This window comes from Amblyomma americanum, chromosome 6, assembly GCF_052857255.1.
Source record: "Amblyomma americanum isolate KBUSLIRL-KWMA chromosome 6, ASM5285725v1, whole genome shotgun sequence".
Classification (NCBI taxonomy): domain Eukaryota; kingdom Metazoa; phylum Arthropoda; class Arachnida; order Ixodida; family Ixodidae; genus Amblyomma; species Amblyomma americanum.
In genome coordinates this window covers 198640410-198659969 of record NC_135502.1, presented here as the reverse complement: position 1 = coordinate 198659969, position 19560 = coordinate 198640410, and the positions used below count along the sequence as shown (strand labels likewise).

At 49.0% G+C, this 19560-nt stretch overlaps 1 pseudogene; it reads left to right on the top strand.

Annotated features, from left to right (window-relative positions):
* The first annotated feature begins 462 nt into the window (after window positions 1-462).
* Window positions 463-18751, top strand: LOC144095682 (uncharacterized; annotated as a pseudogene).
* Window positions 18752-19560: the final 809 nt, after the last annotated feature.

Below are 19560 nucleotides of genomic sequence, written 5' to 3'. Positions count from 1 at the left end.
GCTTTATGACTTTGTAGTTCGTCCCTATGGGTTCTTTCAGAGAATTTTTAATCAGAAAAACTGCCAGGTCAATGACAGGTTTGGACTTTGTGAGAGATAGTAAGGCAAGAAAATTGGGAGTTGTTCAGGTTTGGACTTTGTGAGAGATAGTAAGGCAAGAAAATTGGGAGTTGTTCTGTTTCTGGGTTTGTGCAGTGGTCAGTATGGCTTCGATGCGGCTCCTTTTTGGGGGCGATCAGGTTTTCTTAAAGACTTATCCATGCGATATGAATTGAATGACGGTTCCTCGTATGTCGCTTGTGATTCACAGTCTTATACACAGGATGATGCCGGGGCGCCTCATCTGGTAGACAGATGAGGAGCCCGTCAACCAGTGCTTGACCGCAGCCCCGACTGCGACAATTCATGGTTCCTACCTTTCAGCTTGCAAACTATTGTCATGGTTCGGATGACAGCTTAGGTATGGCAGCTGAGGTACGTGGTGTCGGTAGGCACCAACACCTGATTACTCAGGTGCCCCTGCGGCGGTCACTGTCCTGCATTGGGCGCAATTAGGCTGATGATGAGTGAATGCGTTCTGGACTTTGACTTCTTGAAGTGTGTCTGTGTACTTATGCGTACATGAGTAATTATGAGTGTGCAATTTTTACAACGCGACACGATAGAAATCTCGTTCTACTCTATAAAGCATTTCAATTAACTGTAATGAGGTGTGGAACGCACAGCCATATATGCTGTTGAGCGGGAAGTAAATGCGAATAGCTTGCGCCGAGGTACGATCGGTTTGAAATGGCCGTGTTTGCTTTGAGTTTGGATTTATGGAGTCCTGCGCTCCAAAGCGACTCCGGCTATGAGAGATGCAGTAGTGGAGGACTTGAGTAACTTCATCGATTTGGGGTTCTTTAACGTGCACTGTCATCGCACAGGGGTGGTCGATTTGAATTTGGAGGACCGGCAGACGAAACCTTTGAAGTCGTCAACTGGTCCCAACGCGGAACCCGGTAAAAATACGACGGCTTCACCCCTGTGGACTGCAGCGTGGGTGCAACCCTTCGCGACCTCTTCGGGCTTCAGGCGGGCAGGCAGCAGTGACCAGACCAGTGTGCGTCATAATTTGTGCGGGTATCGGCCATTGCAATGTCATGGAACCCGAATCGCCCGGGCGCCTGTGATGTTCGCGTCCATGGGCTGTTGTGGTCAACGAATACGACGCCAACGGAGACGCAAACCTCTATAACGGCCTTTCTGTCCTTTCTATTTCACTACAAACTTTCTACCTTCCCTCACGGCGTTATTGAGGTTTCTAGAGATATGTGAGAGTTACTGAACCTTTCCTTTCCTCTAAAATCACAATCACAATGAAGGCGCACAACGGCCAATTCAAGGGAGCAGAGTCATTGCAGCCCGTTCGGGATCTCTTCGGGTGGTGGATGGGCTGTTTTCACAGGCCTCCTGGCTCGGAGCAATTTTGTAGCAAGAGCTACACTAGGCTACCAGTCGAGCATTTCGCGGTGGCTGGGAGAGGGCAGTTGTGCCCATGCGCTGTTATCATGGCAACCGTAAAGGAGCAGCCGATGCGGCATGCACGTCGTCGTCACCTCGCCGCACGCCGTTCCATCACCCGAGCCGCGCGTCGCATGCGCAGCATTGCGTACAAAAGGCGGGGATGTAATGGGCGGCTGTGTCACGTCGTTTGGTATGGATGCAGAGAAGGAGAGTCCAGCCGCTGCTAAACGGCGGTATAGACAAGAAAAGATTAAATCTTCCGATCCCGAGGTTGTCCCCTCCCACTTGGCTACTCAACAAAGATAGAATGAGCGTAAGAAGGTGAAGAGAGCAGCGGAGACGCCCAAACAGAGAAAGGAACGGCTTGCCAAACACAAATGCCAGACTGCCGACCGCAATAGACGGCGCACAGCCGCCGAGCTGAAGCCCAATGTCTCTCACTGCCAACCATGCAGTGACCACAAGGTCAGCCAGCGAAACGTACCTCTAGCTACGTATATACTGGCATAGCCGAGCTAAGACACTGCCAATTGTTTCCCAAGGCGTCGCGCCAACCGGACGATGGCGTTTCGTGGACTCTCTGACGGCACTGCAACACGCTGTCGACAGCGACGCTGACCACGACGCCAGTTCTGTGACACGAGGTCCTTCACACTCCGTATAAAGTCCTCAATGAGTATCCTTTCTCATTACTTCGTGTGACCAGCTGTCGGCCTCGATTCCTCATTACAGTGTCATTGAGCCGCTGAGACGGTCAGGCAGTCCGGTCTATGTGCGTGTGTGGTACATGTGCGGCGGCTGGAAGCCGATGGTCACAGCGAGGGAGCTGCGCGTTCATTTTGCAGCTGTCAATCATCGACACTTGAATTTGTCGCGGGCGCCCAGCGACGGACGACCGGCGCCCGAAGAAGATAGCCCAAGCCTTTAAGCTTGGCGTCGGGCCGTTGTGGCACCGGCTTAGGCAACCTTCACATTACATCACGCGGTCTGCGGAGCGGCTCAGCGCGGATCCTCCAAAGGAGGGGGGACCGCCAGAAACAGATTGCGCGGGATCCTCTCTCTCTCTATCTCTTGTAGTTTTTTATTTTGTTTTGTTTTCTTTGGCAAGAGGAGCAAGCGGCTGGGAGAGACTGGCGGGAGATGTGGGCATGTTCGGATGCTCTCGCGTGAGCTCCCATTCTTTGTACATAACCCTTTTAATGCATATTACCTCAACGTAGATAAATGAAAATAAGACCAATCCTCGCTGCCCTCAACCACCCAAATCCTTTTCCCGCGCTTTAACGGAAAATACAGTGCTTCTCAAACATCAAGAAGTCTCAAACATCTCTTCAACTAGCGCAGTCGACAAGATTTCTCAAATTTTCAGCGGGTGAGTACATCAGCGATGGACACCGGATGAAAGCTGTGCGGACGACGGACCCGGAAACGGCATCGAAGACTCTGGCAAGCTAGTCCCGCCAGCCCTGAGGAGGAAGGGGGCACAGCGAAGTGACGCTTTGGAAGTCAGGCGAGTGCCTCTTGGTTTCCCGTCGGGCGCAGTTTAGTGGCAATACCGTATAACTTGCGAGACAGGCAGAGGGGTATCTCGGTGACGGTTTTCGACGGGGCTCAAAATTTGCAGGAGTCCGCGGTAGACAGCGATGAGGCAGGGGGTCCGGGTAGTATTGTGTCGGATAGTGTCGAAACAGGAATTGAATGCGCTGGAGCATTGGTTCAAAATTGCCGCAGCGGAAAAAGAAAGACAGCGTTTAATCGTGGAGAGCCACCGGCTTCGAGCCGAAGAGCGGGCTGAGTTCCGAGTGGACGGTAGCAGCGTAGCGCTGGTCGAGGGCACGTCGGAGGAGGATAGGCGACTAAAGCATGCTAATCTACTAAGGTGGTGCTGTAACTGATGCCTTTTAAGAAGTCCCTGGTGCCCGGATCTTTTGAGGATGTGGAGGCGACCCTGGATTCCTATTACGTCCCTCTTGGGCGGGCAGGGCTGGTTTTGACATTTAAGTGAAAGGGCACGTGGGATGCTATCTAGGTTGACAGCTCAAGTACGGAGAGTCTACGAGAGGTTCAAGAAACCCGTTCTAGAGTGTTTGAGGCTGTCGGTGGATGAGTACAGGAGAATCTTCCATACCTAGAGCGCTAAATACTGGACAGAAGGAACACACACAAGTTGCACAACTGAACGCTGCGCTGTGTTGTGTGACTTGTGTGTGTTCCTTCTGTCTCGTCTTTAGTGCTGTAGGTATGGAAGTTAAAAACCAACTCGCCCAGCATATTGTATACAAGAGAATGTTTGTGGTGTCGGCGAAAGCAAGGAGCGAGAGTTGGGACCAGTTCGCAGGCCGACTCGAAAACTATTTCGACTCTTACACAAAAAGTTCCAAGGCAACCACTTTTAAAGAACTGAAACTGTTGATGGTAACGGATGGACTAAAAGCTTGACAACGGTGGCAAGGCCGCATATTATGATATATGAGGGTAACAAATTCCTTTCTTCCAGCAAAGTGGCCAAACTAGCGGGTAATTTTGACGAGAGCGTAAGATGCAAACAAGGATCGGTAGCTCGCTCGGGCGGCTATCGCAGCAAGTCGAAGGAAGAAGAGAAGGAGTTGATAAACACGACCCATCGTTATACTGAAGGTTCCGTGGTTGCGAGATGGAAAGGACGCTGCTTAGAGTGCAAGTCTCCAAATAATTTCGCTAGGAATTTCCCAAAGGAAAAGTAAGGGGATAGGGCAGGCAACATCAGTCAGGAAAAGCGCGAAGACCACATGGTGGTGGCGAAAATAGCTGCACCACTAAAAGAGATACCTTCGAACGACGTTATTGGCGGGCAGGAAACAAATAAAGCAAGCATGAGCGCGCTCACTAAGGGAGCTCTGAAGATCTCGGACCAAGTAATTAACGCGATACTTGATTCCGGGGTAGAAGTATCAGTCATAAATTTAAGCAAAATTTGGTGCCAAAACGTGAAGAAGCGGCCTCCCAAATAAATCTGAAGGGAGAACTTGGCTAAGAAGTCACTGCTGAGCTAGCCTCTGCTTTGCGCACAGCAACAGAAGGTCCGCCGTTCGCATCTTTGCATGGTACGCAGCAGCATTGTTCTGTGGGCTGACAGATAAGTTGCTGTCAGGTATAGACAAGCTGAAAACTCCAGCAGACTATAATTAACTCTTTGAAGAGCGGGCAGTTTTCAGCAGTGTGGAGTCAGGAGGAATTGGGACTGAAGGCGGCGAAAGTGGGGATGCTGAAGGGAACGAAGAGCAGAGGTGTGTGTGTGTGGCCCTAGCGGTCACAGGTAAGGAGGCTGAGGTCGAGGCAAAGCAGGGCACGCGGCAGTGTTTCCGCGAAGCGCAGAAGAAGGACCCATCACTGCAGGATGCTTAGCAACAGGTCAGGGCTGGGACACACGGAATGATAGTTTAGGATGAGCTACTATACCATCAGGAGCACGTAGCCAGACGCAGTTGCACCCAATTGGTACTGCCGTTGAATAAACGGCAGGAAGTTATCGAAAAAGCTCACGATTCACCTTAGTGAGGCCATTTGGGGAAACGGAAGACCTTGCAGCGAATAAAGGCTTCAGTCAATTGGCCGAGCAGGCCGTCAAGTGAGAGTACTGTAAGCCGTGCCACCAGTGCCAAATTTGGGCCCCTATGAAAGCGCAGGACCGCGTACACATAACGTCTATAGCCAAGCCGTGTGGGCCATTCCAGGTTGTGTACATGGACTGCGTCGGTCCGCTTTACGCGCCGCCAGCAAGGGGGCAAAGTATGCTCTGTGCATAGTCGACCTGCGTACCAGGTGGCCGGAAGTCGTTTGCATGAGGTTCCTAACGGCTTAAGGGACCTGCGATGCACTCCTTTCGGTGCTTTCTTGAATGGGGGTCCCAGAGACGATGTGCTCGGACCAGGGCTCGAATATCACGTCAAATTTGGCGCAAGCTATGCTTCAGAAAATTTGTGGGCTCCCAGGTTTTTCACTTCCATGGAACGGCACCTTTAAAAGGATGCTATTTCATAGCGTAAGAGAGCACGTACGCGAGTGGGATCGAATGGCACTATTCCTGCTATGGGCGTATCGAGAAGTTCCCCACGCAATGACAGGCACAGTTCGAGCTCATGTATGGAAGGGTGCCTGTAGGGCCTGTTGCAATACTACAGAAGACATGGTCAGGAGACTTGGTCGTGCCCGATCGTTAGCAATGTCCACGGTAGATTATCTGCAAAAACTACGGCAGGCTTTAGAAGAGCCGAGTGATGAGGCGGATAGAAGTAATGATCTAGCACAACAGGCGTATGTAGCAGAATACAACTAGAGGACACAAACAAGCAGTTTACCTCATCTGACCAAGTGCTGTGGCTGAAGAACCAAGGAGGTGAGAAGCAACTGGCGCACTGGAAAGGTCCGGTCAAAGTGGTCGCGAAAGTGCGGCGTATAGCTATACGATTGAGCTCAGTGATGGCATGCGCCGATATGTGCATGCCATTAAGCTTGGGTCGTACTGCGTGAGAGTCAGTGCAATAGGCATAATATTTGAGGACGACGCTGATTTCGAAGAAGTTCCTGTCTGGTAACGTGCGATGGGAACGGACCCGCTGCTGGAACCTGGTGCTCTGGATCACCAGTGAAAAACCGGGCGGATGCACCCTGGGAGTACAAGAGATCGAGCTCAAGGAGAGGGCAGAGCTGAAACGTTCTTATCCTTACAGGGTGCCATTCGCTCTTGGAAAAGAAGTTGACAGACAAATAGCAGAGCTCGCAGAGTGCGCTCTAATCTACCCTGTTGAAATCCCACATGCTCGTCCGGTAGCGTGCGTAGCGAGGAAGTGTCAGGAGTGGCAGTGTGATATTATGCTGCCACTATCGCTAGCTCAATTAGATCAACGAGCCAGACGCATTTCATTTGAACCTGCCAACCGATCTGATTTGTCAGGTAGCACAAGAGAAGTACATCACCATGCTGAATATGTTAAGAGGATATTGGCAGGTTCCGTCAGACGAAAGTGCAGAAACTTACACGGGATTTGTGGCGTCATCGGGACAATATGTTTGGAAAGTGATGCCATTCGAGCTTAGAAATTCGGGAAGCATGTAGCAAGGAATAATAAATCGAATACTGGTCCCTCACACAGAATATGCCCGTGCATATTTAGATGGCCTTTCCATATACTTCAATAATTAGGAAGGGCACATTCAGCGCCTCGGGAAAGTACTCGCCTCGCTGACCGCTTCAGGGCTTACAGTCAATGACAGCAAGTGTAATTTTCACAAAGGGAAGTGCGATTTCTTGGGCATATTGTGGGCTCAGGAAAGCATAGGGCGGATCCCAAAAAGTTGAGGGCTATGCAAGAAATACCCGCGCCCCAGACAAAAAGGCAGTTGGCATCTTTTGGGGGCGGGCTAAACATTATAGAGATTGCATCCACATTATTCACAGGTGGTGTTGCCCTTAACTAACCGGCCGTGCAGCGCGGATGTCGAGAAGTCTTTCCGAGACGTAAAGGGATGTTTGCCAAAGCCGCAGCTCTGAACGCGCTGGGTCTAAACAAAGAATTTATTCTAGCTGCGGATGCGTCAGATTATGCTATCGGCGCGTGTTTGGCACAGCAGAATGGGCAAGGTAGAGAGCGACCCATTTCTTTTCTGAGAAAAAAGCTGAGCCCAGCCTAGACAAGACGGGCGACTGTTGAAAAGGAAGCCTTCGACATTATTTGCGCACTGGGGAAGCTGGACGCTTGGCTACTCGGGGCGCGAATAAGGATGATTACCGCCGAAAATCTCTTGATATTCCTCAATCTAACCATCTGTCCTTGCGGGCAGCATGGCATTGTCGAATGCAGCGCTCGGGGGGTGATCGGTGGGTGCTGTCGAAGGACAGAGTTGTTGCAACACGTCGAGCTCTTGTGTTGTTGCATGCCGGAAGCCTGAAGACTGCGCTGCACAGCTGGAGGGGAGGTTGCGAGCTCCATGCCCTAATTACAGTGTCATTGAGCCATTGAGACAGTCAGGCAGCCGGGGTCTGTGTGCATGTGTGGTACGCATGCGCCGGCCGGAAGCCGAACTAAGGCCATGAGGGAGCTGCGCGGCCAATTTGCTGCCGTCAATCATCGACGCTTCCAGTTGCTGCGGGCGCCCAGCGACGGACGACCGGCGGCCCGAGAAGATCGCTCACGCCTTTGAGCTCGGCGTCGAGCCGTCGCTTACGCCGACATAAAGGGCTCTGAAAGTGGCTAGAATAAAGTTGCGGTATGCCTGGGATGTTAAAGCACGCCACTTCACGAATATTGTCCAGGAAGAATTTTTTTAATGCCCTTTGTAGTAACAAAGTTGTCTGTAGTCAAAATTTGAATTTCAGCGTCTTCACTCCTTTCCCTCTCCTCTCGTCACTTTTTGCACACTCGAAGGTCGGCGCACCTCTCCGCTGGCCACACCTCGGGAGAGAGCTTCCTGATCCGCCAGAGCTGCCTGGCTTATTGGCCGCGGCCTTGGTAGCTGCCTGACGTCTGAAAGAATCTAACCAATAGCCATCTCTCAACATGTATACGTAGATGCGAGCGACGGAGGAGGGTGCGCGCATGAAAAAATCGCCGGGAAGGGCTCGCCAACTTTCGCGTGGGATTGCGGGGTTTCTGCTGCTTGTATAGGTGTATTATTTAACTAGCCATGAAAAGAAAAATGATAGGTGTAACGTTAAGAGATCGGAAGCGGGCAGAGTTGGTGAGGGAAAAAAACACGGATTAATGACATCTTAGTCGAAATCAAGAGAAAGAAATGGGCTTGGGCAGAGCATGTAACGCGAAGGCAAGATAACCGCTGGTTCTTTAGGGTAACGGAGTGGATTTCAAGAGAAAGTAAGCGAAGCAGGGGGCGGCAGAAGGTTAGGTGGGCGGATGAGATTAAGAAGTTTGCAGGCAAAGGGAGGATGCAGCTGGCAAAGGATAGGGTTAATTGGAGAGACATGGGAGAGGCCTTTGCACTGCAGTGGGTGTAGTAAGGCTGATGATGATTATTATTATTATTATTATTATTTGACTCAGGTGCTCACCACAACACATGCAGTGACTGAGCAAGTTGATGTCCTCTCTGCGGAAGGTGTTTCAGAGCCCCTTCAAGGAACCTGCACATTAAAACCGCGCGGTCTGCGGAGCGTCTCGGCGCCCATTCTCCGAAGGAAGGGGGGGTGAGACCATCAGAAACGGACTCCGCGGGACCTCCTCTCTCTCGTGTTTTATTTTCTTCGGCGAGATGAGCTAGCGGCTGGGAGACTCTTGTGAGATATGTGGACATGTTTCCATTCTTTGTACATAACCCTTATAATGCATGTTAACTCAACGTAGATGGATGTAAATAAGACCAATCCTCGCTGTCCTAAGCCGCCCTAATCCTTTTCCCGCGCTTCATCGGAGAAATACAAACTTCTCAAACGTCAAGGAGTCTCGAACATCTGTTCTACTCAAGCGCCGCTTTGTGTGTTTTTGCTACTTGCGATTCAATGAAGAGACCCCACTCACCCCTGCGCGGAGCGCACTCGGTTGGCTCTTTTCCGCCAGTGACGACATAGATCACACGACGGTGTCGTCTTGGTAATGAGACATCATGTACTACTGACGCGATGCGTTGCCATCACGTCACTAACAGCTTTACTGCAAAAGGTGTATCGCCCTGTTCCTGTTTTCTGTGTGTTGAGCATGACTGCACATATTTCTCAACGTATAATGCTTGTCCGCAGGAACGTATTCTGCGCAAAACAAGAAATAAGCAGCCAGGTGCCAGTCCGTCGACGTGCGTCCTAGATCAGCGTGTAGTTTCGCTTTTGGCGCCCTGTCGTAGAAAACATCATAGAGGCAGTGAAGAAAAATAGGCAGAGACGAATGCATGTTTTCGTTTACTGTGCTCTCAGTGCGTTTCGTCGCCAGGGTGATTCATGTATATCGCGCACACTCAGCCAGGACGGCATCCGTGGCAGTCTTGACGTCAGGCTGGAAGAAAGAGAGGTCACACTGCCTGATTATTTAATTATTCAGGCAACTACAGCGCCCTTATGGGTGATATTGTTAAGTAAGAGTAGTGGAGACGTTATAGCATCAGAACACAGGATGACATCCCAGAACCGGATTGACAAAATTGAAAGCATCATATGCACTCCGTTAAATCAGACATTGCCACAGTAACTGTGACGATGTATACTGAAATGATTAGACAGGAAGTTTTTTGAGCCCAAGCGCGTTTCACTCGAAATTGTATTTACCGACTTTTATTCTTTAGTACGAGAAGACTCATAAGTACGCTTTCTTAAAGGGACACTGAGGTTACAGAGAAGTTCCTGCATCGAGAGGGTTCTATTCAGAACAGACCACTCTCACCGAGAAGAGAGTTCTCCAGATGAAACGAAACACGAATTACTGGTGTATCCATCAGCGACCAATACCTCAGATAAGATGAATGCGTCAGCACCAATTTTCGGGCGCCGAGCCCTGTGGCCATGCTTGAGCCCCACTCAACTCAGATCGTCCTCATCGGTAAGGCCATTCAGAGATTGGATTGCCTGGTAGTGAGGCTTCTAAATACATTTTTGTCGGCAATGACTGCTACCTTTGCTGCCGGAAAACGTCGACATTGCCAGAAAAGGCCAGAGAAGCAAACTTTACTGAGAAAAATAATCGCATACAGCCGACCTCGATGTCTCTTCAGATATCTTTCTTTGCCTATGGCTACTCCAAACCTGGGATGTTATAAAATACGGGTCATTATCATCATCATCATCATCATCATCAGCAGCAGCAGCAGCAGCAGCCTGACTACGCCCACATCAGGGCCAAGGCCTCTCCCATATCTCTCCAATCAACCCTGTCCTTTGGCAGCTGCGCACGTCGTATGCCCGCAGACTCCTTAGTCTCACACGCCCACCTAACTTTCTGCTGCCCCCTCCTACGTTCGCCTTCTCTTGGAATCCGATCCGTTACCCTTAATGACCATCCGTTATCTTGCTTGCGCATTACATGGCCTGCCCAAGATCATTTCATCCTCTTGATTTTGACTAGGATGTGATTAACCCGCGTTTGCTTCCTCACCCTTCTCTGCCCGCTTACGGGTTCTTAACGTTACACCTATCATTTTTCTTTCCATAGCTCGCTGGGTTTTCCTAAACTTCGTCTGAACCCTTTTCGTTAGCCTCCACGTTTCCGCCCCGTAGGTGAGTAGCGGTAAGATACAGCTGTTTGATACTTTTCTCTTCAGGGATATTGGTAAACTGCCATTAATTATCTGGAAGAACCTGCCTTATGCGCTCCACCCCATTCTTATTCTTCTAGCTATTTCTATCTCAATATCCGGATCAACAGTCACTATCTGCCGTAAGTAGACATATTTCCTTACCACTTCCAGCACCTCGCTTCCAGTTGTGAACTGCTGTTCCGTTGCTACACTGTTGAGCATTACTTTGGTTTTCTGCATTTTAATATTTAGACCAAAAGTTCTTTGTTCCTAGTCTAAATTATTGATAATGCTTTGCAATTCATCGCCGGAGTGGCTCCGCAAGGCAATGTCATCAGCGAATCGCAGATTATTTAGATATTCTCCTTTGACTTTTATCACCAACGTTCCCCAATTCACGCCTCGGAATACCTCCTGTAAACAAGCGGTGAATAGCACTGGCGAAATCATGTCTGCCTGCCTGACGCCCTGCCTTACTGGAATTTTATTGCTGACTTTATGGGGGACTTGGTAGCCGTGCAGTTGCTGTAGACATCTTCCAGTATTTTTACATAAGGCTCTTCTACACCCAGATTCCGCGATGCCTGCATGACTCCCGAGGCTTCCACTGAGTCCAATTCTTTCTCGTAATCAATTACGGCTATATATACAGGTTGGTTATATTCTTCGCATTTCTCTATTACCTGATCGATAGTGTGAATAAGACATATTATAGAATATCCTTTACAAAAGCCTGCCTGATCATTTGGGTTGATTGAAGTCTAAGGTTGCCCTGATTCAGTTAGCGATTACCTCAATAAATACCTAGTAGGCAACGGACAGTAAGCTGATGGATCTGTAATTTTTCAAGTCCTTGACATCTCCTTTCTTATCAATTAAAACTATATTTGCCTTCCTCCAAGCTACTGGTACGGTGGAGGTCATAAGGCATTGCGTATAAAGGGTGGCTAGTTTTTCTAGCAAAATCTCCCCTCGGTCCTTCAACTGATGTGCTGTTACCTGATCCTCACCAGCTGCTTTTCCCCTTCGCATTTGTCGTAAGGCTTTTTTTACTTCCTCTTTCGTTACTCACGGGATGACACATTGTTGTTCTGTACTGTCTTTCTCATTAACGTTCTGATTACATTGGCTATTGTATCGATTGTTGGCTACTTTATATATCTTATCGGTATTGCTAATTACATTGCGCTCTTTGTCTCTTAACACATGCATCTGTTTTTTGCCTATGCCTAGCTTCCTCTTCGCCGCTTTTAGGTTACCTCCGTTCATTAGGGGATGCCCGATTCTCTCCATATTAAGCTTCCTTATGTCCGCTAATTCGCGCCTATTTATTACCTTCGATAGCTCTGCTATTTCTATTTTGTCTCTAGGGCTAGACGCCCTCTTTCTTTGGCTTTTCTTAATAAGTTCTTTCGTCTTCTGAGACAGCTTGCCGGTATCCTCTCGAATCTTCCTACTGCCCACTACTACAGCGCGCTCCATAATGATAGCAGTGAGATTATCATTCATTGTTGGAATATTAAGATCGTCAACCTCAAATCCGAATATTTGTTCTGCAGCGAAATCCTGAGTTCCTCTACTTTCCCTCTTACCGCTAACTCGATAAATGACTTCCGCTTCACTAGGTTATTTCGTTCCATCTTCAAATCTAAGCTAATTCGAAACCTTACCATTCTGTGGTCGCTACACCGCACCTTTCCGACGACCTCCACATCTTGCTCAATGCCAGAGTGAGCGCAGAGTATGAAGTCAATTTTATTTTTAGTCTCACCATTGGGGCTATTACAGGTCCATATCGTGATGTTTTGTTTGCAGAAGAACTTATGTATGACCCGTAAATTGTTTCTAACTGCAAATTCTACTATAACTCTACCCTGCTTTTCCTAGAGCCTATACCGTAGTTGCCTACCTCCTGGTCGCCAGCCTGCTTCTTTCGCATTGAAGTCGCCCATCAGTAGAGTGTACTGTGATTTTACTTTGTTTATTGGCGATTACACGTCTTCATTGAAGCTTTCAACAGTCTAGTCATCATAGCTGGATGTAGGTCTGTAGCACTTTCAGCTTGTACCTCCTATTGAGCTTAATTACAATAGCGGCCACACTCTCGTTAGCACTTTAGAACTCCTCTATGTTGCCAGCTATATTCTGATTGATCAGGAATCCCGCGCCTAGTTCTCTTCTATCCGCTATTCCACGATAGCACAGTGTGTGCCCGTCCTTAAGTACTGTATACACCTCAACTGTCCTCCTAACGTCACTAAGTCCTATGGCATCCCATTTAATGCCCGCTAGTTCCCCGAGCAGCAATGCTAGGCTAGCCTCACTGTATAAGGTTCTAGCTTTAAAAGTTACCAGGTACAGATTCTAATGGCGGCCTGTCCGGAGCCAGTGCTGCTTAGCACCCTCCACTGCCTCATATCTCTGAGCGGCCCCTTTTGTCAGTTGCTCCGTAGCCGCTGGGGACTGAGGGCTAAGGGTTAATTGGTTTGTTCATAGAAGGTTGTGGCCAAGTACTTCACCAGGATGGCCAAATCCTGTTCTCGTGAGATCAGGCCGAGATCAGGCCGCACCTCAGGCCTGAATATGCAATTTCATCGACACTCGGAGATTTTTTTTCTCAAAAGCGATGGAGAAATGTGCAGCCCCGCGATTCTAAGCCCGATCCTCTAGCACACGAGGCGGATGCTCAACCTCTACGCCATCGCTGCATCATATAAAATAGAGATAAGCGCAGTTTGCTCTAGCAATTCGAAAATTCGGCGCTTACGATCCTGACCACAAATGCTTCACCCGGCGGCTCAGGATTCACGCGACAAAACGTGCTCCACACACTTTAGACATAAAACTGCATGAACACTCCATTAAGAAAGGAAGGAAAAGGGAGCCGTCATTTGAAGGGATCTTTCTTTCTGTCCCCGGGCTAGTGACTGGGGCCTTGCTACAGGGTGCTTAATTCCCGCAGACACTATGACTATGAGCCATTACGCTCGTGTGCTAAGCTAAGCACGAATAACTGCTTTAGTGGTAACAGAATCTCTTTTCGGGATACTTTGTTCTTTTTTAATTATTCTTGGTTTTAAACGCTGCAAATACTGGACGGAATAGGAAGGCAGACGACCTTCTACTGTGTTCGTTCTTGTTCTGCCCGCCGCCTGTCGCCCTTAAAGCAGTTTCGACTGTTGATCATCATCGTCACCATTAGTCTGACTACGCCCACTGCAGGGCATATTAACTCTAGTTTTTTCCTTGGGTTAAGAGCGCTACATTTGTCGTCAAGCTCCGCTGTTAGTGGCCTTACCGTGAAATTTTCCATGAAGTCTTCGTACTGAAATAAAAACGAGGCAGTTGGTTATTCCAGGGAGGCAGGGGAGGCAGGCGGAGGGAGGGGAGGCAGGTGGTTTGGCATTATTCTGTGTAGCTTAGTATGACCCCTGCTGTGTAAGTGGTTGATGTGTACCAAGGGTCTGCGAACCATGTTCCGCGAACACATCCGAGCTGGCCGCGGGCGGGACACAACCTTCACACTGGCGTCCGGACACCGGCCCGCCGCGACCATGGGATCTGATATCGAGGTCATTGCGACGAGGCCCTTATTAAGGGTCATTTAGTTTCGTACGCGGCCATGTAAGCCCATCTTTGTCTGTTTTTAGTTCACTCATTGCACCCGGACCGCACCTAAGCCGAGCGCCGTCAGTTCTCAACGGCTGATGCCTGGCTTTATAAACCAGGGTAACTAGTAGACAACATGAAGTCTTCGCTAAACAGGTGTGGGATGCTAAAAAAAAATTTCCTTTCTCGAGACTTGTCAAATATACTTCGCGAACAAGCTGTTAGCCTGAAGAAATGGCAGCATGACGTCAGGATTTAACAACTCATGTTCACCGAAGCTCATTGAAACATATGGTGAAGAAAAATGCCCTAACTGAACAAAAGCAGCGCCATATAAAGCGTGCTCCGTTTTCTCAGGCGATTCGCCAGCTACGGCGCGGCAAATGTTTGTTGTCTGTGCGGCTGTTTTAAGCGAAAGACGAATCTGCCGAAAAAACTAAAAAACGAAAGCCACACCGCTGCTGGCGGTGGTTAGCTGAGCTTTCCAGTGGGATCTTGGCGACCTGTCGCGTGATTCCGTGCCATTGCCATGACAACTTAAGAAGGCGCGTTAAAAACTAAGCAAAAATAGTCGCTTTTACGTGCGGCCTTTCAATATTTTGCAAGATTGTATTTATCTCCGTCTGTGTTTCCCTGCCCTCTGGGCGAGAAATCCGGAGACCACACATTTATAGGAATAACAGATATTTGTTTCAAGCTAATTAACATTTTATCCGCATCACGTACTGGAGGTTTCACCCAAGGAGAGGGAGCTTTCTAAAAACATAAAAGAAAGTGAATTTCGAACATGTAATCAGGCCACATGCTTGAGAGAGCTGGCGAATGGCTCAAACGTTTATTCATGGCTGCATTTAAATTGCACAACGTACTTTTTCCAGTAGGGCCCTCAGCACATTACCTATATTTCATTCATTGTATGTTTGTATTTCATTTATTTATTTATTTTTATGACATCAATCGTTTTAGCATTGGGAAGAAAACTGGGTTACAAGAAGAAAATCTCAATACAAAAGTGTCAAAATATGTGGTATAAATATAAATGCCTAGATCAATATGTTGTGATAAATAAAATGGCGAAGGAAATAGAACGCATGGCAGTAAAAATCACCGGAATAAGAAAAAGCATTATCAATAAGTAAACATTCTAAGACTAACAGAATATTCAGATGTCACAAAGCCTGAACAACGCATAAGCTTGACCTTATAGAACGCGAAAGCGATATACGGTCCATTTTGCATCGCCTATTAAACACGCACACAAAGGCCTCCTTACTAATTTGCATGCTTATAATTTCTGCAGGATGCGTTGTATATGCGTTCTAGAGAGAAACCTGAGAACACACTTAATATCCGCCTTAAGGATATTACGAGATAAAGTCAATAATTGGTGGCATAGCTCATGCTAGTAACCGTGGAATTCGTCATGCTCTACTTTACATTCCTTGATCGCTTGGAGTCCACATACCACTCCTGGCACAGTGGCGCAGCTGTAGAGCGGTTCCCTGCTGCCCTGCGATGGGGTTTCTGAGACCTAGGTTCCCATCGCGAGCAACCCCTCGCGACCAATCATTCCTTTAACTTGCATTCCTTCCATTCCTTTAACGGATTACAGATGGGAAGCTGACACGCAGCTTTCTTTTTTTTATTTCTTGTGATATTTTTTCATAATCTCTCGTGATAACCAGGTTGTGTTTCTGAACAATACGTCACTACCACGTAACGATGGGACGCAAGACTTGTATTCTCTGCAATGGTGAACAAGATTAGTAGAATTATTTGCATCCAAGACGTTTGCATGTTCTCTTAGACGCGTGTTAGTGCAACGCCCCGTCTGTCCAACGTAGACTTCTCCCCAGAAGAGGGTAATCTTGTACACAAGCCCTTCAGAATGTCACAAAAATCGACGCTCGTTCGGAAAAAATGGAAGCCATCTTGCCAGCGTGCGCTGTAGAGATTTCTGGAACAGTGGATAAAGAACACCGGTGAGCGCCTAATGTTGTGCGTGTTGCTTCCCTCTCCACTTAGTTCGCCCGCGCTGCGCCAAAGGAAACGTCTCCGCACGCGCTGTTAAACAATCGTGAAGGTTGGAGCCAATTCTGTCCATTACCGATGGAGAGGGCGTAGGCTTGAGCGTGCTGAGGGATGCCCTCTCCACTTCACTCGCGCTCCAGCGGCGAGGCATCGGAAGAATTCGAACTTTCTGGAAGACGGTCCCCGCGCCGGGCCACTAAGGACGCGCTCCCCAGCGCGAGCGTGAGAAGGCAATTGTACAGTTGGTGATATGTGTGTGAGCGTGTGCGCGCCTCCTTTGGCGCGAAGAATAAATACGCGGAGGGCGCCTATAAATGAAGGGCGTTCACTGCCGTCGGTCGCGTATCGCAGTTTAAGCTTAGGGATCGCAGAAGCGCGCCCGGATGACTCTCGGGCCAACGCCACTCGCCCAACCACGGACCAGGGAGGCAGCGTGCCCCAGCCTGCGGGACGGCTCCGTCGTGATCCTCCGGTCGTCGGACTATCGTAGTGCCTGGTGAACAAATTGTGTTGTTTTGTTTTTCTCTTTACTGCATTAGTGCACTTTAGGCGCAATATTTCTCCTCTATTGTAGTCTCTCTCAAGTGTTACATTTCACGTGTTGCATTATATTGTAAATCCCTTCGTATAGGCTCGCACGAATGATAGTTAATTCTTCTGTATCGTCTCTTTGCTGTACAAACTTTGGTTTTTTTTAACCTTTCACTATTACCCATTCTCTGGCTTCCGAACGGCTGAAGCTGGGCACCAAACGACCATCACATTTGCCACTTGGTAGCTGGTTTCTTGCTGAGTTTGCGACGCCAAGTCGAGGACGTCTTTTTTTGAGACCGAGACCGCTTCTCCCACACGCTCTAAAGGTGTGGGATTGCGCGTAGAAGTGCGCGAAAAGTTGACACAGAGCATGGAACAAGCTTTGTTGCACGCTTGATCCCGTAGGTCATTTAAGATTGATTCAGTTTTTCAGCATTTTTTCTACTATTGCGCAAACATTTTGAAGTTTCTTAGGTGCTGAAAAGAGCACTGTTAGATCATACCTATTCGCCACATTTTTTGGATTGTGCTAAAGGCGGTGCATGTACAGAAGAACTGTAAACTTGTTTCTTTGCTCCACTTTGTCTCAACCAAACATCGGAGCCGAAGCCTTAAGCCTTTTGTCTGTCTTGTTGCAGCCCAACACGATGGCATCTGGGTACACCCTGCTTTCCTCAGACTCTTCGCTCGTTCACTGAAGCTCTTGTTAATTGTATGATTACATACTTTGCACAACGCCCGCAACAAAGAAGAAACAATTCTGTTTTCCACACTTTTAGAATGATGCAACTTATATTTAAACAACGGCTTCCCGCCCTTGGTATATAGTTCCAGCAGACATGTCCCGGCTGTTTTGAAGTTGTAATCTATAAACTGCTGCCTGTTATCTGTAGCAGCAGCAGCGGCCTTACGCTGCAGGAGCAGCACAAGCTGCCGAAAATGATGACGCCGAAGTGCAGCCGAATCGAGTTCGCTCCTCGTGCCGGCGTCACGCGCCGTTCGGCTGCACGCTATCATACGTTCTAGCATTTTCAGCCAGCAAATCAATCATTTCCTTCATCGTGCCGGCCTCATAATGATTGGTGCTTCAAACTGGTGACCCCGGGCGTCCGCTGGAACACCCGCTTCCACCATGGCCAACGTCAACGACAACGCCTCCGCCTTGCCCGGTGACGGACCCTCCAGAACAGTATCTGCGCTGTTCCTTCGCCTTCTCCAGTTCTAGACGGCCGATCCACAACTCTGGATCGCTCAAGTCAACAGCCAGTTCACTACTGGCCGCATCTCCTCCCAGGCACAGAAATTTCATCACGTCGCTGCGTCGCTACCACCTGAGGTTGCCGCTGAAGTTCGCGACCTCATAACTCCGCTCGCCTCGGCCCCGTTCGGCACGTTGGCTTCTGAGCTCATCAAGCGAACAGCCGTCTCTGAACATCGTCGCCTGCAGCAGCTCATCTCCGAAGAAGTGGGGGAGCGCAAACCTACACTGTTGCTGCGGTGGCTCCAGCAGCTCCTGGGCGACAAGGCTGCCACCTTCGACCAAGTCTTCCTGCTTGAGTTTTTCCTTCACCGCTTGTCGTCGTCGGTCCGCCTGGTGCATGTGCCCGCCCAGGGGTTGTCTTTGAAGAAGCTCGCTGAGCTGGCGGACTCAGTCATGGACGTTTCATACTCCACAATTTCTCTCGGCGCTGTCTCGCAACCTCCCACGCCGCCATCATCTCTTCGCTCCCGCGTGGACCTTCAGAGCCTCCGTGAAGGCTTCCACGCCCAGATCACACGTCTTTCCGACCAAATTCCCGCACTGTTGACCTCCCGCTCTCTCTCGCCTTCCCGTCACGAGACCTCACCTTGCGGATGAAGCCACGTCTAGATGGCGTCATGATTGGTTGGTTTTTACGGGGCGTTATTTGTTTTCTATGTGTTTTTGTTTTTACCCACAATTAGGTTTGTATAAATATGAGCTCCATCGTAAATAAACTTAGTTCTTAGTACGCGCTCGGTGTCTCGGGTTGTATCGTCCATTTTGTCCGTTCTGAAGTTAAGCGGTCCCCTATAATAATGAACGACCAACTAGTCCATTTTAAAGCACTGCTGAGGTATCGATCGACGAGGAATCCTTGAGCTCAAAGAACTCGAGTTTACCATGAGCACAAGCGATGACAGCGTCATGGCGCGACAAAAAGTTCCAACACAAGATGATTTCATAGGAACAGGTTGGCAAAAATATGAATTCAATTACGTAGAGGATCTCCTGAATAACGACGCGGGTCATGCTTGTCGCTAACGGCACTATAGCCTGAGCGCTCGCCGTAAGCAGCAAGAATAGAGAAAGTGGGATTATCAGTTTTCGCAAGGAGTGGCAAAACGTTGCGGCCATGGCAGAAAAAGCAGCACCGCTCTCGAGAAGCGCCAGAACAGAAACAACCTCAACACAAACCGCGGTCAGATGTGCTGGACATAAATGAGGCCTTTGACAATTCGCTGGTGGCGCAGTTCTCACCTCAGGAACTGAGATATGTAGTCGTCTTCTAGCGAAAGATCCGTCCGCCAACACATGGAAGAAAGGAAGCGCCGACCGACAAGGATTTCTGAAAGTGAGCGCCGGGTGGAGAAGAGAAGACACTGCGGTTAGGTGAAAGAGGGCGACCCAGTGGCGACTTGACTGGA